Consider the following 18,997-nt stretch of genomic DNA (forward strand, 5'->3'; position numbering starts at 1 on the left):
AAGAATCCTTTTGGGATGCCTGGGTGGCTCAGTGGTTGAGTGTCTGCCTTTGGCTTGGGTGGTGATCCCGGGCTCCTAGAATCAAGTCCCACATCAGGCTCCCCACAGGAGCCTGCTTCTCTCCCTCTGCCTATGTCTCTGCCTCTCTCTGTGTGTCTCTTATGAGTAAATAATTTTTTTTTAAAAAAAAGAATCCTTTTGAGATGATATTCTTTCATCATTTACTAGGCACCAGGTTTATACCATGAACTGTCCTAAGGTAAATAAAACAATCCCTACCTTTACTGAGCTTAGTTTGGTGAAGAGCAAAACACGAACCGGTAATTTAAAAATACTGCAGCTTGCATTCTTGTGCAAGATGTCAAACTAGTATATGCTCCTGGTTCCCTATCTCCATCCCAAGTCTGGAGATTACACAAAAGCAAGAGGTAGCCTAATGAGAAGCAGGGAGAAAAGGACACCAAAAATAACTGGTTTCTAAAGTGGGAGGGAAACAGTAGCTAAGAAATAGAGAGGGCCAAGTGTTACAGACTGGAAAAGTCTTTCTGGTTCAAGATCTTTTCCATTCCTCACATTTCTCTAGGCAGAGAATTCCCACCCCACACAATGCAACAAAATAGGAAAGTTCAGCTACCACCTATTGCCTTCTGGAGGGTAAGGGAGATTATAACAGTAGAAAAGCACTAGAGCACAGCCCACAGTCAGTTTGAGAAATGGTAACAAGCGTGGGTACCTGCAAGGCCCCTGTGTGTTCTGCACTCACCCTTACTTCACAAATAGAACAGAGAACAGTACAATCTGGAGAAGATCATGCCACTAGGCACAGCAACAGAAAGTTCTTTTTGGAACTAATTCTCAAGCTGTATCATTCTAATAGCCCACCTCTACTCACTGAAACATCCCACCTCTACTCACTGAAATCATCCGAAGAAACACAAATAAGAGCCTTGTGTTTTTACCCTTCTCATGTAAATATTACTAGTTTGTAACTTGGTACTTCAGGTAAAAGAGAACCAGATACTTGAAGAGGACCAGCATTGTGAAAGGCAGGCACAAACTGAACACTGTATAACACGAAAAACAGGGTGAACAGACCAAAGGAAATAGAGATTTGAAGTAATAAATATCCACGAATTGAATATGACAATTTAAAAAAAATTACCAAAGTTTTGTAAAAAGAGTGAGTTAACTAGCAAAATGAATAGAAGTGAAAACCATATTAATGAGAAGTAAGTTCAGGTCAGGAAATTTTCCTACAAAGCACTAAAAATTGAATAAAGAAGTAGAATATATAAACATTCTGAAAAAGCTAAGAGGCATGGATGAAATCCATACTATCTAAAAGGATTCCCAGAAAGATAAAGTAAATTGGGTTAATACCTTCAGAAATGACTAAGACTTTTCCAGAATTAAAGACCAAAAAAACTCAGAGAAACAAAGAAAATAGACAACTCAAAAAATCCAAACATGATATGGGGAAGAAAGCAGGATGAAAATTATGAAGTTTTAAACCGAAAAGAGAAAGAGAAAAAAGAGATTTTCAAGCCATTTATAGGCAAACAACAGGGAAAAAAAATAAACTAAACTTTTGTAAAAACTAATATAACAGATAAAATCTTCACAAGCCTGATTAAGGAAAGAAATGAAAACAGGTATATAAACACTAAAGAGATAGATAAATGAGAAATAACCAGAGATACATAAGCAACCAAAAGAACTGTAAAAGAGTATCACATAAGTCTTATGGCAAGGACTTTTAAAATCTAAAGGAATAGGTAATTTCCCAGCAAAACACATATTAACAAAATTAATCCAAGAAAAAATGGAAAACATTTTTACAAACTAGAATAACGTGTAAACAAAAGTTCTCCCATTGAAAAAGGCATCTAGATCAGATGGATTCAAAGTTCAATTTTATCTAAACATTAAAGAATTGTTAATTCTAATGTTATACTATTGCAGACCACAGAGAATATACAAAATTTCCCAAATCATTTCATGAAGCCAACACAACCTTAATATCAAAACTATATAAACCTCAGACTAATGTGACTTGGATACAAAACTTATAAATAAAGCACTAGCAAACATAATCTATCAGTGTCAAAAGAATAATGTACACTATTCAAAAGAATAATAATCAAGGAGGCTTTATTCCAGGAATGCAAATGTGATTCTATATTTATTCTTTCAATAAATATTTGGGAGGTTATGCAGAAAAGAGCTAACACAGCAAAGTTCCTAACAGCCAAAAGGTGGAAACAACCTAAATGTTCATCAACTAATGAATGGATAAACAATATGTGGTGTAAGTGTGTATGTGTGCATACATATTCATACAATGGAATATTATTCAGCTGTAAAGAGAAATGAAATACTTTCACATGCTACAATATGGATGAACATTGAAAACATTTTGCTAAGTGAAAGAAGCCAATCAGGAAGGACCATGTGTTACATTTCCATGCATTCAAAATGTCCAGAACAGAGAAATCTACAGAGACAGCCCGTAGATTAGTGGTTGCTTACACTGGACAAGTAGGGCTATAGAGATAAGAAAGGAAGAGTGAGAGCTAAAGGGTACAAAGATTCTTTCTGAGGTGATGAAAATGTTCTAAAATTGTGGTGATGGGTTTACCTTCCTGTAAATATACTGAAAATGAAACTGTACTCTTTCAATGAGTGAATTGTGTGACATGTGAATTATATTTCAATAGAGCTACTTAAGAAAAAAAAGAAAAACACAATATAGCAGCTCAAAGATTGCTATCCTTAGAAAAGCCTGCTCACAAGGTTTTAGGCTTTTGGAATTTAAATTTTTGGGAGGATTCCCACTACAAAAACAAGTGAGAGTTGGTCACTGTGCCTAAACTGTGCAAACAATGTGGTTTATCCTGAACACCTGCTTTCCTTCTGGAAGTCTGGAATTCTGATAACAAATGAGGTAGAGGATAACTATGTGAACCACTTCACAATAAAAACTCTACCACTGAGTCTCTAAACAGCTTTCTGGTAGATGACATTTTACATATGTCACCACAATTTGTTGCTGGAGGAACTCATGTGACTCCACTGGAAAAAAATTATGAAAAACTTGTGCCTGATTTTCACCAGATTTCATCCCATGATCCTTTTCCATTTGCTGATTTTGCTTTATCTCCTTTCGCTGTAATTTAAAAAAAGCATAGAAGTATAACTACATGTCGAGGCCTCGTAATTCTACAAAATAAGCAAACCTGGGAATGCCAGAGACCTTGGAGACCTCCACACAGGGGTATAATCAAAATAATTAAGAGGCACTTTGTTTCTTTCAATCAGCTGGCAAAAACTTAAAAGAAACAGTCTTGGTGGAGATAAATGGAAAGAGCTACTTTCCCTTATTGCTGACTAATTAAAAAATGTAATTATACTACAATACCCTTGTAGCACTATTATATCAACCTAGCAACAACTAAAATTAAAAATAAACACTTTAATATAAAATCTGAGAATCTATGCCTTCTCCCCAAAAAGCACTACCTTATTGAGATATATATAGTTGGTCAGTGCAATAAATAAGAAACAAAATGAATGTCCAGGGGATCCCTGGGTGGCTTAGCAGTTTGGCACCTGCCTTTGGCCCAGGGCACGGTCCTGGAGTCCCGGGATCGAGTCCTGCGTCGGGCTCCCTGCATGGAGCCTGCTTCTCCTCTGAGTCTCTGCCTCTCTCTCTGTCTCTAATGAATAAATAAATAAAATCTTTAATAAAATAAAAATTGTTTACAAAACGAATATCCATAAATAGGGACATAATTATATAACAGGTGTTTTGAATGACAAAGGCAAAATACAGAAATGTACTATCATCCTATTTTGGTAAAATAATATATGCAAAAATATATATGCTTCGTATGAACATCTGAGCAAGAAGGAATGTGTAGGGATCCCTGGGTGGCGCAGCGGTTTAGCGCCTGCCTTTGGCTCAGGGCGCGATCCTGGAGACCCGGGATCGAATCCCACGTCGGGCTCCCGGTGCATGGAGCCTGCTTCTCCCTCTGCCTATGTCTGCCTCTCTCTCTGTGTGTGTGTGACTATCGTAAATAAATAAAAATTAAAAAAAAAACTTTAAAAAAAAAAAGAAGGAATGTGTATACATCTTATTAAAATGGGGATGGACAGCCAAGCTTGAAAATAAAAGTGAAAAAAAAAAGCATGTACTAAAAAAACCTGTAGTATGTATATTATAGTTATATTTATGCATTATGTATATATACACACAAAAATAAAATTAAAATGATATACCAGAAACATATACACCAAAAGAAATTTGATGTAGCAATTTTAGGGTCAGATAAAATTGAACAAAAATGTAACTGATCTCTTTATGTTGATTTTGTATCCTGCAACTTACTGAATTCAAGTATTAGTTCTAAGTTTTAGGTAGAGTCTCTGGGTTTTCCACATATATGTCATCTGCGAATAACCACAGTTTTACTTCTTCCTTTCCTATTTCGATGCCATTTATTTCTTTTTCTTAACTAGTTGCACTGTTCCAGTGCTACATCAAATAGATATGGTGAGAGTGGGCACCTTTTTTTTTTTTTCTGATCCTAGACGAAAGGCTTTTGACTTTTCACAGCTGGGAATAATGTTAGCTGTGGGCTTGTCATATATTGCTTTTATTATACTGAGACATATTCCCTACGTATCAATTTTGTTCAGAATTTCCATATTGAAAAGATATTGAATTTTGTTAAATGCTTTTTCTGCATCTTATCTTTCCTGCTCTTAATGTGGTTTATGACTTTTACTGATTTGCAAATGTTCAACCATTCTTGCATGCCAGGTATAAATCCAACTTGATCATGGTATGTGATACTTTCAATGTGCTACTGAATTTGGTTTGCTAATATTTTGTTGGGAATTTTTCCATCTATATTCATCAGGGATATTGGCCTGTATTTTCTAATAGTATCCTTATTTATATTTGGCATCAGGGTAAAGTTGGCCTCATAAAATGAGTTTGGAAGTATTCCCTTCTCTTCATTTGCAAAGTGAATATTAAACTATAAAAACAAGTTGAATTGTGTACACCAAAGTCCTAACCTCCAGAGTCTGTGAACATTCGGAAATAGGGCTTTTGCAGATGTAATTGGGTTAAGATGAGGTCATCAGGGTGGGCCCTAATCCAGTAAGACTAGCAGTTATTATTAAAAGAGAAACACACAGAGAATATACTGTTTAATGACAGTCAGGGATTGGAGCAATACAGCTACAAGTCAGGGAACAGCAAGGATTGACAACAACCACCAGAAACTAGAAAGGGGACAAAAGACTTCTTCTCAGAGCCCTTAAAAGAAACAAACTCTGCCAAACCTTGATTTTGGACTTCTAAGCCTCCAGAGCTATGGGAGAATAAAATTCTATTGTTTTATGCCATCCAGCTGGTTGTACTTTGTTATAGCAGCCCTAGAAAACTAATATAATAGCTGAAAAAGCCACAAAACTCTTTTGCTCTTTTACATTTATTGGGTTTTGATTATAAAATAGAATATTATATAGATTTCTAAAACAACATAGAAGTACTGCATAAATAAAATTAGAAATACCCATAATCCTACAGAAGTATAGAACTGCTGCTAATAAAGCCATGGAAACTATTCTGGCCTAGCCATCAAATTGTAATGTAAAATTTCATTTTAACATATTTTCACTAATAAGAAATACAGCAACTCAAGGATATACTGAAGACTTTTTACAGATATACTACAACTGTTCATTTAGCTAGTAAAAGTACTTAAGGTTTAATTTTCAATAACTAGATAGAAAGGTAAAGATGCATAGCAAGTTGAAGCAATTAAAAAATCTAACTTATTATAGAAATACCTTCACTTTTATAAGATGAAGGATTAAAGAAGATATAATTGAAGAATAGATGTCCTTTGATGTACAAAACCACTGTCAGTCTGCAATTGGAGGTACTGGAGAAAAGCATACCAGAAAATGTATAAAACAAAGACAGGAAATGAGGTTAAAGTAGTAAGAATACACTGTACCACCACCAACAAAACCAGCAAATTTTAAGTAATCTCCAATGTTCTTCATTTTTTTTGCTTTATTTCTTTTTGTTCAAAAAAAGAAACATGTTTTGTCTTCTGGTTTTTACCTACTCATTAGTTTCCAGTGGTAACTAATGAGAGAAAGATATGAGTTCATGTATATCCAGAATATAGAGCATGAACATTAAAAACAATGGGTTTTAACAATCTGTTCTGAGATACATCTCCTGAAGAGAATTATGCCAAAGCATGCATAATCTAACATTTCTTTGCCTTAACAAAGCGCAAAAGTGAATTCTAGCTTTATCTATACCTTCCTTCCCCATCTCAGTTGATGGTAACTTTGTCTTTCCAGTTGCTCAGAACAAGTATCTTGGCATGATCTCTGACTCTTCTTTCTCACATATTTCTATTAGAATGTGACCAATTCTCATCACCTCCACTTCTATGCTCATCTTACCCATCTTCAAATCTTACCTAGATTGCTAGAATAGCCTAATTATCTCCTAGCTTCTACCCTTACCCTTCAAAATCTATCTTTAGGAATAGACAAAAAAGTCCTTCTAAAATTAAATCATAATGTCATACCTCTCCCTATAACCTTTCAATGGGTTTTTATTACATTCATATTAAAGCCCAAAAAGTCTTTATAATGGTCTCCAAGACCCTGCACTGCTTGCTAAAGTAAAAATAATTTTCTTCTATACTCTCACAGCACTTGAGACCAGACGGGTTTTTCCACAACAAGCCATTCTCCGATTCTCAGTCAATACCAACAGGGTACCCTGTCCTACTATATAACTCAGTTTTCACACTATCTAATTGAAGGTAGTGTCAGAACCCAAGTCAAGGGCTAATTCCCACAAAACCACCCCTCCCACTTTAGACACTGATCACATGTCCCAATTACCACTTGTACTTCTGGTCAATTGCCTATAATTTGGGGGTTCCCACAACCTTCTCCATGGATGATTAATTTGGTTGATTTGTTAGCATGGCTCACAGAACTCAGCTTACTGACTAGACTTCAGGTTTATTTTTAAAAAATACTCAGAAACAGCCAGATGGAAGAGATGCATAGGCAAAGTATGTGGGAAGGGCCATGGAGTGTTCATGCCCCCTCCAAACATAGTGATTAGCTCAACCTCCACCAGACTCACCTCCCTGGAGGTGAAGGAAGGTGGGAAAGCTGAAAGCTCAATTTCTCTAATCACACAGTTGGTTCCCCTGGCAACCAGCCCCCATCCTCAGGCTATCCAGGAGCTCCTAACCACAGTCATTAGGACGCAAAAAACCATCACTTCCAAAAATGTTCCTAAGGTTTTAGGAGCTGTACGTCAAGAAACAGGGCCAGAGGGATGCCTGGGTGGCTCAGTGGTTAAGCGTCAGCCTTAGGCTCAGGACATGATCCAGGAGTCTCAGGATCGAGTCCCACATTGGGCTCCCTGCATGGAGCCTGCTTCTCCCTCTGCCTATGTCTCTCTGCCTCCCTTTCTCTGTGTTTCTCATGAATAAATAAATAAAATCTTAAAAAAAAAACAAAAAAAAGAAATGGCCAGAGAGCAAATATAAGTCTCTTACTATGTCACACCTGCCCATCCCCTCACCTCCGTCTCTAACTACTTTGCCTTTACTTGTTCTATTGCTGTTGAATCAGACTCCTTATTTCTGAATATGCCATGCAAACACCTGCTGTAAAGCCCTTACTCTGGCTATTCATCTGCCGGGAATACACTTCTCCTTGATGCACACATGGCTTCTCCCTGGCTCCACCCTCATGACTGCTTTGTTCAAAATCACTTTCTAAATGAGGTCTAACTTGCAATCCATCACAACCTCCACTCCACACTCCCAATCTCCATTACCCTGCTTGACCTTTTCTTTTCTCCTTGGCATTCATCATCATCTTATATGCTATATAATTGACTTATTAGGATTATTATTATTTTGCCTCCCAAACACCTTAGTATGTAAAGTGAATTCCAGGCACGTAAACGAGTGCACAATACACAGTAAGTACTCATTAAATATTTAGTGAAGGGGATGCCTGGGTGGCTCAGCAGCTGAGCGTCTGCCTTCAGCCCAGGGCGTGATCCTGGAGTCCCAGGATCGAGTCTACATCAGGATCCCTGCATGGAGCCTGCTTTTCTCTCTGCCTATATCTTTGCCTCTCTCTGTGTGTGTCTCTCATGAATAAATAAATAAAATCTTAAAAAAATATATTTAGTGAAGGAAGCTCAGGAAATAAAGTGAAACCTTAACCAACAAACCAGTGTTCCTAACAAAAATGACCTAGGCAGTCAGAGTTCAGGACAATTTCCCACCGTCTGGCAGCTAGGTCAAGACTATTGATGAAGAGGTAAGATTATTTCAGGCCTATACACCATACTATACAGGAGGAAAAAATCTTAGGGTTCAAAGAGTCTGCTTGCCTAAAAACAGGGAAGGTCACCATGAGAGGGGGAGTTTATTACCCAGGCTAAGAAGTCTAGAAGAAGCCAAGGCACAAAGCATCTAAAGAATGCCCTGATAGGTTCTTGACAAAGACAGAATCTATGGTCTGATTCTGATCTCATGTGCCCCACAATTACTTATTCCATCTGATAAAACTTCCAGTAGCAGAGAACATTAGTCAACTATTCAATCATTAAAATCCTATAAGTTACATAATCTATAATTACATAAAAGGTTCATAGTTATAGGTATCATAAACGTTGTATGTAACACCTAATAAATGCCCAAAACATAGTAGCATTCATAAATGTAAGCTAATTATGATAGCAACAACACTATCTTTGAGGTAAAATTATTTTTAATAATATAAACAAACATTTGAATAGAAAGTAAAAGCTGTATCATGATATTTTATACCTCATTTTGCTATCTTTCCCCATTTCCTTAAACTGATTTATCAATCCTGACTATAGTCTTAGTTAGGTCAGATATATTGTACAATAAAGTAACCAATTTCTAAATTTTAATATGTAAGTCATTCTTAGTAGAATATAAGTGATTTCATTTACAGAGCTATCCTACTTTAAGAAAACATGAAAAATTCTAATTTATATGAAAATGTTTGGGAATGCTTCATTTTACAAGTGGATTCATCACAGTATTATTTTAAGCATACATTTATAAACTTTTGGACTAGAGAAGGAGAAACTGAGTTAAAACGTTAGAAGGCAATGTATCAAAAATAAATGGAAAGTAACTGATATAACAATGTAAACAACAGAGATTTAATTTTAAAAAATTCAACCTATGTACAACTTTTCAGAAAATAACTACAAACTTCCTTAACGACAGTTTTAATTCATAAATAACATAATCCATCGAGCTATAAAAAATAGCTAGAGTACCCAAAATGTATCTGAATATTGCTCTCATCCAGTCTCTGGGTCCCCTAGAAAGCTCCTCTGCCTGCCTACCGTCCTTTGTGCTGTCCATATGGTACTTTCTTTACACTTAGATGATGGTACATGTACCATAATCTCCACATTCCCTTATTCTGTCTTCCTGCTACAGCAACACAGTATAGATCTTCCTATGATACAGATCAAAGAACAGTGGCAACACAAAGTAATAATCTGTCTTTTGATGGATTAGAAAAATACAGGTGTAGCATGGGTGACTGGGAAGTTGAAAGGGAAATGGGAAGAGGAGAAGAGAAGCAGCTTCTTGCAAAGGCAAGGGTACAAGAGAAAAAAAAAGACTGTTTTATCTTTGGAAACTCAGTTCGGTTGGGGGAAAACTGGGAACAGCCAGAGATAAAGCTCAGATAAGGAAGAACTCAAATTTTTTACTAATGTCTTATTAATTTTTGAATCTCTAGTGTCTAGCATAACAATAGATCAATAAATGTTCATTGAATAAATTTGCTAAATCAGAAAATCACAAAAAGTAAAAAGGTTTCCAAATTTCAAAGGAACAATATTTCTTCAAACTGATTTTTGCAGGTCAGTATTTACAAAATAGAAGTAAACAGAAGTTACATTTACAAAATGTATTCAAAAATATCAAACTGATTCAAAACTACAACTCAGATAACTGAAATGATAGCTAAGAGACTGAAATATGGTTTACATTGCATAATATTTTATTTTCTGATGAATTACAAATATGAATATATGCAGCAACTTATCTGAAGTGACTTATCAAAAACAAAAATTCTTCAACCAGATGCAATGGTGTGAAGTATTCTGAATGTCAGAGACCTTTTGGTGGCTCTTGTAATGAGGCCTATGGGCTCCTCAGACTGATGTTTGTAAATGCATAAAATAAAATTCATAGGATTGAAAGAAAGAAAAAAATCATAAGATCACAAAGAAAACCAATTATATTAAAATTCAGTTCTAATCACAGACCACAGCTCTAATCATGGACCCTGCTTTAAGAACTCCTGATAGAAGATATGGGTTAACTTAGAAAAGCAAAGACTAGACACTTCTTCCCTAAATGGTCTCTCTCTATATATATAATATTCCCATTATCTTAAAAGAAACTCATAATAACTTGCCAAGATTAGGATATCATATAAAATTATTTAAAATTTAAATAACCTTTGGAAATTTTATCTGTGGTAGAACGAACAGGTTGCATTCATTTCTTGTTGCCACTATGTGCATCTTTTGTAACACAAAAATTTCTAAAATCCTTACATCTGTATAAAATTAGTAACAACATATTAATGCTTCATTTGTATCATCACTAATCTCTAGCTAGTTCTCCAAAGATGACATAAATTAGTACACTTCTCTTAATCCAAGAACTCATGAGAACCAGTAGGCTAGATTGACAATCTTTTGGATCCTAGCAGACCTAGCACACTCTGGATTCAATTTTTTTTTTTTAAGATTTATTTATTTATTCATGAGAGACACAGAAAGAGAGAGGCAGAGACATAGACAGAGGGAGAAGCAGACGCCTCACAGGGAGTCTGATGTGGGACTTGATCCCGGGACCCGGAGATTATGCCCCAAGCCAAAGGCAGACGCTCAACCGCTGAGCCACCTGGGAATCCCTCAAAATACTTTCAGATGCACTACATAAACGACCTTGTGGTAGATTGTCTTTGAGGTTTATAATTAAGAAACACCTTATAGTTAAAGCTGTCAAATAACAAGATCTGCTAAGTATTGTTATAAGTAAACGTCTTGGTAGGTTAGCTTAATCTACCACTTTATGGATTTCAAACACACTTTTGGAAAATTGTAGGGTAAAGCAAGCAACATCCTCCCTGGCATCATAAGTGAGTGAGTTCGTTTCAACAGAAAAAATAACTCTGATTTTGACTTTTTAATGTGTACATCATCCTAAAATAAATCAGAATTTTCATTTTTTAAGGAATAGAACTAGGTGGAATAGGGTACCCCCTCACATTAAAATAGCTATCTTTTTAAAAAAAAAAAGATATCTTCTAGAGAAAATATTAATAATAATAATAAAATATTAATAATATTAATGAAGTGACTATTAGTGTCAATTTCTATGAACACTACACATTTATAAAAAGGTTTTAAATTGATAGAGAAAAAGGTCTGTTCTTGGTCACTTATTTTTACACTGTAGGAAAAAATACACATAGTAACCACCAATGGGTTTAATTTATGAACAAATTCAAATAAATCATTTTCATGGTTTATTACCACTGATCATGAACGTAGGCAAATTGTTTAAGAAGCTCATTTTAAGAGTCTCTAAAATGTAAAACAAGAACAAAAACTGTATTTTTTCCAGACTATAATTAACTCTTACCTACAGTGAGTGTGTCTATTTGGAATTCTTAGGACAACGGCGGATAAATCACAAATCACTTTTGCAAAATAAGTTTTGTTCTTTAATTTCTCTTCCACAGGATGGAGGAGCCTAGGCCATCAGCAGGGAACTGAAAATAGAAAACTAAACTAACAAGCAAGCACCTCAGTTTAGCCAAAAGTACATTCGATCAGAATTTTGTGTTAGCATTCGCTACTCCTTTTAAATACTGAGAACTAACGATGCTTTTCTTTAAAGAAACAGAATTTTAAAGAACAGAATTTAATTTAATTCATTAAAGTAATTTAATTCTGTTTAAAGAACAGAATTAAAAGCGAATCTGAGTCTAATCACCCAGAACTTCCCAAGTTCAAACATCCTTCACAAGCAGCCTTGAAAATCCTTTGATATATATATATATATATATATATATATATATATATATATATACACACACACACACACATACATATATTTTTCCCCCAGATAAGGAAACATTTTGGCATACTCTACTAACAAATAAAGCCTTGCAGTACATTTTGCAAGCATTAATCAGACTTCTGCATTGATACAGAAAACCCTGTTAGCAGGATAACAAAACCTCAGAACATGCTCGGATTGCAGGCTTCAGAAAGCCTCCCCAGCACACCTGTACAAGTACTTCCTGTTACCAACGATGTTTAAAAGTAGTTTGATAAACGTCCCATAAGTCGCCGTTTAGAAGCTAAACATTAACTTTGTAAATTACAACTACCACCCAGAAACCACCAGCCCAAAGATTCTCACGAATCCAGTCCTCTCCCTTCTCCCCCCAGGAGCGCCACATAACCATCCGGACCCCTTTCAAAAGCTGCAGCTCGGGCGAGGCAGTGGCTGCTCCGCAGGTGACGGGCAGGGGCCAAGCCAAAGTAATGTGCACAACCCCAACGCCTAAGCGACCCAGCAGCCGGACTCCGGGTTCTGCTCGAGCAGCGGTCAGACACGCCTGCAAAGAACCGCCACGACCCGGTAAACACGGCACCTCCTCCCGCCTCCCGCACGCCTCCAGCCCGGCCGCGGGCATCTCCTCCGGGGCCGGGACCCGGCGAGAAGGAGACGGGAATGCGGCGTGACCTCGGGTGACTGAACCCAGGTAAAAAAAAAAAAAAAAAAAAAAAAGAGTCCTCGGAGCTGGGGGCAGAGGATGTCGCAGGGCTGCCAGGAGAGAAACAAGGTCTGGGGCTGGAACGACGGTCTCCCACTCGGGCCCGGAGCGGGGGTCGCAGGTCTCGATCCAGGGACTAGTTTTGGAGACTCACCTGGAGCTCTGCCCTCCTCACGAGAGTAGCGTGTGCGATCCAGGTACAGAAATACGGGGCCTTCCACTTCCGCAGGGCTACCTCCCGCTGGCAGCTCCGCCTCAAGCCAGCACCCGGCGGACACCAACAGCTGCCACCGCCGCCGACGTTCACCGGGAACTGAAGCGGAGGCGTCTGGTCTCGCCTTCCAGAGCTCGACCCTGCGCAAGGAGCATGCGCACACGCCCCAACACCCAGGGGCCAGTCAGGCCAGTGACACCTGCGATCAACAGGTCCGGGGAGACCCGCCCCGCTCTCCGCCCGGCGCCCGCCCCGCCTCCTCGGGGAAGGCCCCGCCTCCACGCTCACCGACCGAGCTGACCTCGCCCCGCCCTCGATTTCCCGGCTTTCCGGACCTGGCGAGCTGTATTCCCGCGGGGGTTGGATGGGGCGCGCGATCCACTTGACTTACTCCAAGGCGCGAGATCCCGCGAGAGCGGGAGCTTGCCCGTTTCCCCCCGGGCGAGAGCGGAGGGCTGCGCTCGTGGGAAAGGTTCGCGCAGGTTGGCCGTCTCGTGGTGGAAGGAGGGAGGGGCTGGTTCTCCAGAAGTGGCTTCTTGGTCAGTATGTAAGGTATTTCCTAAGCTCAGGAAGGCGGACCCACCGAGGGCTGGGTTAGGTATTGTTACCTGAGACAAAACCCTCTGTGGTGCCTGGCGCCCAAACGGCGTGTGGATACGCAGTTCCTTTAGCTTTCTGCGAACCCCTGCGGTCGGCTTGCACTTGAATGGCTTCCATGGATGGGCTTGAGTATATATTCCCCAACTGGTGGTTCCGTGACTAGTAATAAAACGAAAGCTTTAGTAAGCGTGTTGACTCGGTTAATAGTCAATTGTGGTTAAGAAACATTTGGCTGCCTCCTTACTCTGCTTTAGAACAGGTCTTAAGTTACAAGCTACTGCCTGGGAATTGGGCTGAGCTTTGTTTTGTGATACATTGTTTTTGTTTTTTTTTTTAAGAATAGATTTAAAAAAAAAAAACAAAAAACAGAAACAAAACAAACCCCACTGCCATCTTTAGTAGCAAAGATCTCTCCGTAAGTAGGAAACACAATTTCGGAACTCATTTCAAAGCTGGTACAGGTAGAACGTACAGGTTGTGACGATTTAAGTAAGCTTATAGGTCACTAAAAGTTTATTTGAAGAATTAGAAAGAGGAAACATTTTACATTGATACGGGTGCATTTTGCTTGAGACTGAATAGATGAGTATTTATTGAGCATTTGCTATATTCCCTTCACTGAATTAAGCGCTAAAGGAAATACAGTGAAAGTTAAGGCACAGTTACGCCTTCAAGAAATTTTAAACTTCTGGAGGAGGAGCATTTAAACAAACTGCATTAAAAAATAGTAACACTTAGGCAGCCCCAGTGGCTCAGCGGTTTAGCGCCGCCTTCAGCCCAGGGAGTGATCCTGGAGACCCGGGATCGAGTCCCACATCTGGCTCCCTGCGTGGAACCTGCTCCCTCTGCCTGTGTCTCTGCCTCACTCTGTCTCTCATGAATAAATAAATAAAATCTTCAAAAAAAGAAAAAGTAACACCATTAACTCTCCTCTTGGTTTCCCTGATACCATTATTTCTTGGTTCTGCGGTTACATCTGTTAACATTTTAAATGTTTTTAAGGCCTTGGCTGTTCCCAAGCTCTCCATTTTCTTTTGCTGTCTGACTTTACTGTTGTATCCTTCAGCAACCTCTTTTCCATCATGAACTTAGCTACTAGGTATGGCAGTGCACCAAGGACTCCCAGATGTATATCTTAAGGTTAGACTATTTTAAGCAACAGTATCTTCGTTTGGATATCACACAGATACCTTACATAGGTCTCAAATTTACATTGCTGTCTTTGACATTCTTTATTCCTGATACCATGACTCTCTCCACCCATCTGGAAACTAGCCCATTTTCGTTCCCTATTTCAGATAATGGCACGTAGTTACCCAAATCCAGAAATCCATGAGTACCCTTATGTTACATTTCCTTCACTTCCTCTAACCTAATATCAAATTCTGTTGACACTTATCTCCTTAAGTATCCCTCAAATCCAGGCTTCTTCAATCTTCACTCTCACTGTCTTGGTCCATCTAGTAATTAACACCTCTCCTGACTCATCTCCCTTGGACAATTGCAGTAGCCTCTTGTTATTTCCCACTGCAGTGCAACCTACTACATTCTATTAATAATTTGTCTAACATGAAAATATGATCGCAATATTCCTTTGCCAAGAATTTTTCAGGAACTTCCTTCACCAGCAGGGCCTTTCATGATCTGGCCTCAGACTGTTAACATCATCTGCCATTCTTGCCCGTCTACTCCACACTAGCCATTCTGAACTCCTTGCTTTTCTGTGATCCTATCACATTCTTTCCAGATCCTTTGGTTCTCAGTTGAATTAAATACCTACCTCCTTGATAGAACCTTTCATAACTTTCTAAGACAGACTTGCCTTTCTTTCACCCTTTTTGGGACTTATTTCTATTATAACAATTGTATTGTACTCTATTTATTTACAAATGTAGTTGACTAGTCAACCCCTATCTCTACTCTTGAAAAATTTGAACTGTGGATGATAAAGACTCATAGTATCTCCTTTCCTCATTTAGGGATTACAGAAGAATGCCCTTTAGTTCACCCTGCTTGAGAATGACTAAACCCCGACTGAACACTTTGTTAATCCTCGAAGTTCAGACTTTCTGGGGATCCCTGGGTGGCTCAGTGGTTTAGCCCCCCCCCCCCCCCCCCCCCCGCCTTCGGCCCAGGGCGTGATACTGCATGGAGCCTGCTTCTCCCTCTGCCTATGTCTCTGCCTCTCTCTTTCTGGGTCTCTCATGAATAAATAAATAAAATATTAAAAAAAAAACTCTACCAGTTTTTGATATATCCAAGTACTGAGTCTTAAATGATAGGCATGTAAAGGTCACAAGTTAAGCATCAAGAGGGCAGTCTGAAGCAAACAGATGGGAAAAAGGAAAATTGATATTGCTCTACATAACCCACCCAGAAAACTTTGTAGGTAGGAATGTGTTTTCCTGCTTTTAATAATAACACAACCACAAGTTTTAATAATAATTTAGCCACATGGTGGGAATAACTCCAAGTGGGATATTTCACCCTTTACTAGCCCAGTGGTTGATGTATGGGTGATTTAGGCTAATCAGCATCCTTTCACAGGAGCTTCAAATTGGATCTTTTCTCTGGTTACAAAAGTAAAGATGGGAGCTAGCTCAGAGCTGCTTGTGGCAGTTTATGTTGCTATTTGGAGTAGGTGGTCTGAAAGAATAATATAGATAGGGGAGGAAGTGCAAGAGAGAAGAGAGTCCCTGAAAGTTCTCTATCCTCTTATAAAATAGGAAATTCGTGAGTTGAGTGCTCACTAGACTCCTCAAAATGTTTAACATTTTGTTAAACAACAGAAGGTCAAATTCAATATCCTTAGCATCTTAGCCAGCTCTTCCTTAGCCAAAACTTGACTAGCCATACATCCCAATCCTTCTAAGCCTCATCTATACCAGTGTTAACATTTGTTAGTTAACCACAGTTGGTTAGGCAGTGGCCTCCTTAATTTTTGCTGAGTTATTGTCAGCTTAGGCACTTTTATTACCCTTATATGTTATTTCACTTTGAAACATTCTAATTTTCTTATCTGTAAAACTCTGATGAGAAATAATACTTATATATGCTGTCTTTTGATACTGCCCCAGATAAAAGCAAGTAAAGTCCTATACTGTGTTATTATGGCCATTAGTGCTATTATTATGATTACCAATAATACTGTTGCCATCAATGATAATGTAATGCTGTAAGAACTTATGTATTGTTTTTCTTGCTGTACTATGTATTTTATTACAATCTCAAAGATGTGGGAAGTTTTAGATTACATCTGGCCCATCCTCCCACTCACTCAAGGGACGTCTCCATCAGTGGTTGTTTAAGTTCTGTTCAAATATATTGACATGATAGAAAACTTGATGCTTTGTGAGGCAGCCTATTCCTTTTTAACAATAGCCTATTGCTTTTTAACAATAACTCTTAAGAAATTTTCATCACAGTGAATTGAAATCTATTGGTAATTTCCACATGCTGATCTTATTTCTGTCCTTTGTAGCAACAGAAATCTATATTCTCTTCCATAAGACACTGTTTGACTATGAAAATAGTTTTTGTTTTTTGTTTTTTCAAGCTAAAATTATTCAGATCTCAATTCTTTGAAGGCATCGTCCTACAAAGAATTTAATATTTTATTTATTTATTTATTTATTTATTTATTTATTTATTTATTTATTTATGACAGAGAGAGAGAGAACACAAGGGAGGAGGAGGGTCAGAGGAAGAGGGAGAAGCAGACTCCCCACTCATCAGGGAACCTGACTTGGGGCTCAGTCCCAGAAAGAGGTCTCTGATCGCAGGTCTGTGATCATGACCTGAGGCAAAGGCAGATAGACGCTTAACTGACTGAGTCTCCCAGGCACCCCTTAAAGTGAATTTTCTAAAGAATAATGATAATAAAATGAATTCAAACATATAGTGTAAAGTAGTGCTGAAATATAAATGAGTCAGAGCTATGAAAAATTAAAATACAAGTAGAATGTAAATGATAAGAGCCAAAGAACAAAAATATGCATGAGCCTGTAGCTTAAACTTGTTGAACTCTGATCTAAAATCAAAAATGGATATAATATTTAAGGTACCAGTAATAGGAAAACATTTTTCTGTCATCATCTAAAATATTTTTTTCCCATGTGGGCCTTCCTCTCATCTAAGGAGGCTCCACTGGCCATGGACTCATCAACATGTCCCTGGAAAATGCAGTAACAGGCTTCATATACCTCCATGAAACTGAACTCAGGATGTACTTTTCCTGTCAACTTTTGAAAAAATATGACACCAAAAAATATTTTTTTTCAATTAGCCCAATTTCCGTTTATGCATAAATATCCTTTCTCCATGGGGCACCTAGGTGGCTCAGTGGTTGAACATCCCCAGGTCTGATCCTGGGGTCCTAGGATCAAGTCCTGCTTCAGGCTCCCAGCAGGGAGCCTGCTTCTCCCTCTGCCTATATCTCTGATTCTTTCTGTGTCTCTCATGAATAAATAAATAAAATCTTAAAAAAAAAATCTTTTCTCCTTAATTTTTTATAAAACAAGTTTTATGAAATGTTTTACATACAAGGTTCTTTAGAATCTTAGAAAGGATCTTAGAAATTAAAGTCTCTCAGGACACCTGGGTGGCTCAACGGTTGGGCGTCTGCCTTTGCCCCTGGGCATGGTCCTGAAGTCCTGGGATCCAGTCCCATATTGGGCTCCCTGAGTGGAGCCTGTTTCTCGCTCTGCCTGTGTCTCTGCCCCCCGCCCACCTTGTGTCTTTCATGAATAAATAAAATCTTAAAAAAAAAAAAGAAATTAGTCTCTCATTGTACAGATGAGAAAACTTAAGTTCAGGGAAGTAAAGTTACCTAAGCTTGTGCTGGACACTAGTAGAACCAGAATTGAAACCCAATTCTGAAACACTTGGAATTGGCCTGTGTGAAATATTTTCCTTGAAATATTCTGAGGTTTCTTTAATATTTTTATTTATTTTTAATTTTTTTATTTATTTATGATAGTCATACAGAGAGAGAGAGAGAGGCAGAGACACAGGCAGAGGGAGAAGCAGGCTCCATGCACCGGGAGCCCGAAGTGGGATTCGATCCCGGGTCTCCAGGATCGCGCCCTGGGCCAAAGGCAGGTGCCAAACCGCTGCGCCACCCAGGGATCCCTATTCTGAGGTTTCATAGAAGACAGTACTCTTTTGTTTCTTCAAGTGCAATGAGGGGCGCCTGGGTGGTTCAGATGATCAGGTGTCCACCTTCAGCTCAGGTCATGATCCCAGGAT

At 38.4% G+C, this 18,997-nt stretch overlaps 1 protein-coding gene across 5 annotated transcripts in view; it reads right to left on the reverse strand.

Annotated features, from left to right (window-relative positions):
- The window catches only part of USP53 (ubiquitin specific peptidase 53), a 68,577-nt gene extending 55,336 nt beyond the window's left edge, over positions 1-13,241 (reverse strand). For 2 of the 5 annotated variants that reach the window (XM_055342459.1, XM_055342455.1), the window contains exon 1: positions 13,091-13,239. The gene's annotated coding sequence lies outside the window, so the exon portion shown is untranslated. Of the gene's footprint in view, positions 1-3,519; positions 3,594-11,792; positions 11,923-13,090 lie in introns of those variants that run through there. The other 3 variants (XM_055342456.1, XM_055342458.1, XM_055342457.1) reach the window with 3 other exon arrangements.
- Positions 13,242-18,997: the final 5,756 nt, after the last annotated feature.

This window comes from Nyctereutes procyonoides, unplaced genomic scaffold (assembly GCF_905146905.1).
Source record: "Nyctereutes procyonoides isolate TBG_1078 unplaced genomic scaffold, NYPRO_anot_genome, whole genome shotgun sequence".
Lineage (NCBI taxonomy): Eukaryota > Metazoa > Chordata > Mammalia > Carnivora > Canidae > Nyctereutes > Nyctereutes procyonoides.